Here is a 5,736-nt window from a genome sequence, read left to right as displayed (position 1 = left end):
TTGATGATCCAACAGATGCTGGGAATTTGATCTCTGGTTCCTCTGCCTTTTCTAAATCCAGCTTGAACATCTGGAAGTTCACAGTTCATGTACTGTTGAAACCTGGCTTGGAGAATTTTGAGCATTACTTTGCAAGTGTGTGAGATGAATTATTATTTACATAATACTTAAATTTAGAACTCACATAACCATTCCTGTTCCCATCTACCCCACTCTTTCCACTCTCATAACTAACCATTTTATTAGTTTCTGATATGTCCTTTTAGTGTTTTTTAATGGCTCAGAGGGTAAAGAATCCACCTGTAATGCATAAGACCTGGGTTCGATCCCTGGGTTGGGAAGATCCCCTGGAGAAGGGAATGGCTACCCACTCCAGTATTCTGGCCTGGAGAATTCCATGGACAGAGGAGCCTGACAGGCTACAGTCCATGGGGTCACAAAGAATTGGACACAACTAAGTGATGTTTCCTTTCACTTTCACTCTCATACAGATACAAGCAAAAATAAATATATATTTTAATTTCTCCCCTAACTTATACAAAATGTACCTTATTACTTCATACTATTCTGCATCTTGCTTTCTCCACCTACGTGCGTCCTGAAGATATATCAGTGCTTACAGAGCTTTCCCATTCTTTCTTACAACTTCATATATAGTATAGCATTCTATTGTATACTATAGTTTTTAAAATTTAATCCCCTATTGTTAGACATGTAAGTTTTTTCCTGTCATTTGCTATTATAAACAATGAGAAAATGTACCTACATTATCCATAAAGTACAGAAGCGTCCTTATTGTGAATAGATTTGCATAAATAAAACTGTTAGCTCAAAGGTAAATCCATCAAATCTTTGTTCCACTTAGAGTTTTAACCCACCTATAGTGTGAGGAAGAGATTGAACTTTATCTTTTTCTGTAGTACAGCTACCTAGTTGTATCAACACCATTCATTCAAAAAATAAAGTCCATGCTTACTGCACTGATTTGATTTTGTACTAATTTTCTCTATGTGTTTGGTTCTATGCTGGACTTTCTTTTTTGTCCCAGTGGTCTGTCTACTCATATTGTAGTGACTCAGTGTGTACTTTTAAAATTTTGCAAGTTCAGCTCAGCATGGTTTTATTAAGGAGGGTGCAGGTACTGTAACAAAGAGACCCAAGACTGAACACAGGTAGTTTAACAAGATAGAAGTTGGTTTTTCTCTTATGTTAACAGGGTAGAGGTAAGTGGTCCAGGGCTGGTAAAGAAGCTCTGCCATGTCTGAGTCCAAGGTGGCTGCTTCATTTTTTGTTATCTCCTAGCCAGCAGGATGGGGGAAAGGGCCAAAAGAGAACATGAACTTTCCATTTTAGTGTCATATGTGGAATAGCTCACACTGATTTTTCAGAACTTGGTCACTTGGCCGCTTCAAGTGGCAAGGGAGATGAGGAAATGTAGTCTCTCGCTGGATAGCCATCTAGCTGGCTAAAATTTAGAAGTTCTATTAGTAAATAGGGGGAAATGGTTTCTTCTACAATGGTGACCTAATACTAAGGACTCTGACATTGAAGGTATTGAGGAACTGTAACCTGAAGAATGGCATAAATTCTTCCCTCCCAGGGACCAGTGCAAAAGTGTCTAGGGTTCCCATAGGCTTTACTTTCCTGCCCTCACAACACTGGTGCTTTTTTTCCCATCAGAATCATTTACTGTTTGCTAGGGCTGCTATCTCTCTCTCTCTCTCTCTGTTCTCATATGTGTGTAGGCTTTTTTCTTTTGCTTTGTTCTTTTCTTATTGCTTTATTCACATGTCCTTGGAGATAACAATTTTTTTCTGAGGCAACTCGTGGGACTTGTTAATGAATTAATTGGCAAAAAGTGGCCTCCCAGAAAACAAAAACAAGAACCTGTTTATACCTCTAAACTTTCTACATCTCTTTCCTTGTTATCCCACTTGAATGTGATAAACAATGGGTAGCTTAAGTGACCCAAATAAGTGACCCTTTTATATTTGTGGAAGGTGAAATTTACATATGACATGAGATCTGGGTTATAGAAACTGCTATGCTAAAGGATAGGGATAAAAACAAAAAGGAAAGATCCTAAAGCCTTAGAGACCATATTAACTAGACTGGGATACTTTAGAGAGTGAAAGGAGGCACTAAAGTAATTCAATATATATATGAAATATTTACCTATTTATCAACAAATTGGCTTTACTATATTCGTAGACTATAAAACAGTACTGTTAAAAACTAATTTCAAAAATAAAATTCTTTCTAAAAGTAAAAACATATGTCACTTCACATTAAAGCAACAAACACTTATTTGTATTGATTATTTGAACATTAAAAAGTAACACAAACAGAAGAATTTTTGGTATATATCCACATACTTTAATTGGTTTCTTAGCCACACCTGTCTCTTAACATCACACTGTCAGTGTTTCTCTGAAAATGTATTTTTCCATATGACTGTGATATTTTAATTTTTTTATAAAATTGTCTGCAACTTGTTTCACAGTTGCATTTTTCATAAAATTGCCTGCAGTTTGTCTCATAGTTGCAAATTTTTATAAATTTGAAATGGCAAACATCTTCAATTGACTCTTCTCATCACAATGTTTTTAACTGAGAAAACACCCTCCACAGAAGAAAAAACAATTCTACTAAATGGAAGACATTCTCAACACTAATATTTTTTTTCAATACTAATATTTTTATTAGAAATGGATATATACTTCAACTCAAATATATTCACAGGTTCTGTCTTTTTGCTTCCATTCAGAGTACCTTTCCTTGACTAATGTTTTTATAAGACAAAATCTTTCCAATAAGTTATCTCTACTTTTAATTACTTTGACTGTTTGACAAATTTAGATACTGAAAAATTTTAGAATGTCTCAATTTCATTCCATTCTGGAGCAGATATCCATTTACCTAATTAAAAATACAATCCTCCTTTTTATGCAAAATCTAAAAAGAAATGATACAAATGAACTTATAGACTCACAGACTTAAGAGTACAAACTTATGGTTATTGGGGGGAGGGTAGGGGGAAGGGATAGTTAGGGAATTTGAGGTCTATATGTACACATTCCTACAGAAAAAAGAATCCTCAGCAAAAGATTTTCCCTACAAGTTGAGATATCTATAAGAAGAGTTATATAGTTTCAAAATCAAATGTTGTACACCATGAAGGGTTGTCAGTGTCCAGTCTTCCTTGACTGATTGTCAGTCTCCATACCTTCCTGTCTACAAGGTGTATGTATTAGTTTTCTCTTGCTATGTAACAAATTTAACAGTTTAAAGCAACATCCATTTATTATCTCATAGTTTCTGTGAGTGAGGAGAATGGGCTCATCTTGGTTGGATAATCTGCTCAAAGTCTCATTAGCCTACCATCTAGGTGTTGCCCACGTGTTGGCCAGTCTCATCAGAGGTTCAGCTAGGAAAAGATCCACTTTTCTCAGAATGGTGGCAGACTTCATTTCCTTACAACTGTAGTACTGAGGTTCTTGTTTTCTTGTTAGCTATTTACCAAGAGCTGCTCTCAGCTCCTAGAGGCCACCTGTAGATCCTTGCTATGTGGCTGTTTCCATAGTCCCTTACACAACATGGCAGTTACTTCAAAGCCAGCAAAGGAATCCCTCTAGTGTATGTCTGAAAGAAGCACTCATATCTACCTTGTAATCTAATTATAGGAGTGACATCCCATCAACTTTGGCATATTCCATTGGTGAAAAACAAGTTGCAGGCCCTACTCACTCAAAGGGATAGGATTATACAGAGATGTGAATTCCAGAGGGTGAAGATCATGAGAGCCATCTTATAATTCCTCCCAAGGTTCCCTGGGAAACACTCTGAGTTTGAGATTTGTGGATAGATGGATTACTGGGGACTGCTTTTGGGAACAACAACTGTAAAGGAGTGAGGAGTAATGATCTATATGGGAAAAGAATCTAAAATAGAGTGGATGTGTATATATGTGTAACTGACTTACTTTACTGTACTACTGAAACTTACATAACATTATAAATCAACTATACGCCAGTAAAATTTTTTTTAATTTTTATATATAATAAAAGATTGGATAGAGAGGAAAAAGTTGCAATTTGAGGTTGCAATCTCACAGAGTGAGATAGTCTTTCAGAAGTGTTCTGAAATGAAGCAAAGGAACTAGGCCTTTGTGACCTTCACTTAGCAACCACTACATGTGGGCTGCCCCTGAGAAGGGGGCATAACCTTAGGCAAGGCAGGTTCAACACAGGACAATTTCTTTCTTTCTTTTTTAGCAGCAAAGAGCTCAGGTTTTTATTGAATGTGTTACTAAAGAAGTTTAGTCAAAAAGACCAAAGCCCATGTTATCATCAGACTCTTAAAATTCTTCTTTCTTTGCTTCTACTTTCTTGTCCTCAGCTGAGGCAACAGTGTGGGTTGGGCAGGACCACCTGTGGGTGCAGCACCAGCTGCGGGCATCAAGTCCACCAGCCCCCATGTTGCAGATGAGGCTCTCAATGTTGACATTGGCCAAAGCCTTTGCAAACAAGCATGGCCAGAAATGCTCAACATTTACATCGGCTGCTTTAATGAGGGCATTGATCTTATCCTCAGTGACCTTGACCCTCACCTCATCGCCGTGCAGGATGAGGACTGAATAGATGCAGGTGAGCTCCAAGGTGGAGGCCATAGTGCAGGCAAATACTAGATGGGGGCTGCTTGGAGTGGTGCTAGTCACCCAGATGAAGTGAGGGTCTCACCACAAAATGGCCTTAGCTGCCTCAGAAGGACCAAGCACCTAAGCAGCAGCAGAGGAAAGGGCAACACAGGACAATTTCTGAGGAAGTACTCAGTCGTGAGTGGTCAGCAACCAATATTTTCCAGCAGCTAGGAATAAGTGTCTCATTTCTTTTTTTTTCCATTTATTTTTATTAGTTGGAGGCTAATTACTTTACAATATTGTAGTGGTTTTTGCCATACACTGACATGAATCAGCCATGGATTTACATGTGTTCCCCATCCTGATCCCCCCTCCCACCTCCCTCTCCATCCCATCCCTAAGTGTCTCATTTCTAAAGGAGGGGATTGAGGGGGTTGAGGGATGGGGGTGGTGGTATTTCTAAGTGACATGTCACATGGCCACTCCACTTGTTTAACCATAAAATCTCCTTATCGGTATATATATTTCCCAAGTATTTTGAATAAGAGTTAATTGAATTTGTAACAACAGAAGTATTCTAAGGTTTCAGAACTCTATTGGTAGGTGGGTCAACAAGGGAGGGGCAATTCAGAAAAAAGTGGTGGTTTTGATATATGATGTCAAGGGTGGGTGAAGGGGATAGAGTTTGGTGGATGAGAGCTCTTTCATACCTTTTATTTTTTAAATCTCAGTTCAGTTCAGTCACTCAGTCATGTCCAACTCTTTGCAACCCCATGGACTGCAGCATGGCAGGCTTCCCTATCCATCACCAACTCCCGGAGTTTGCTCAAACTCATGTCCATCGAGTCGGTGATGCCATCCAACCATCTCATCCTCTGTTGCCCCCTTCTCCTCCTGCCTTCAATTGTTCCCAGCATCAGGGTCTTTTCCAATAAGTCAGTTCTTCGCATCAGGTGGCCAAAGTATTGGAGCTTCAGCTTTAGCATCAGTCCTTCCAGTGAATATGCAGGACTGATTTCCTTTAGGATTGACTGATTTGATCTCCTTGCAGTCCAAGGGACTCTCAAGAGTCTTCTTCAACATCACAGTTCAAAAGC

At 38.6% G+C, this 5,736-nt stretch overlaps 1 pseudogene; it reads right to left on the bottom strand.

The window, feature by feature from the left end:
* Window positions 1–4,318: 4,318 nt before the first annotated feature.
* On the bottom strand, window positions 4,319–4,669 carry LOC122689004 (annotated as a pseudogene).
* Window positions 4,670–5,736: the final 1,067 nt, after the last annotated feature.

This window comes from Cervus elaphus, chromosome X, assembly GCF_910594005.1.
Source record: "Cervus elaphus chromosome X, mCerEla1.1, whole genome shotgun sequence".
Lineage (NCBI taxonomy): Eukaryota > Metazoa > Chordata > Mammalia > Artiodactyla > Cervidae > Cervus > Cervus elaphus.
This window is presented reverse-complemented; position numbering and strand designations above follow the sequence as displayed.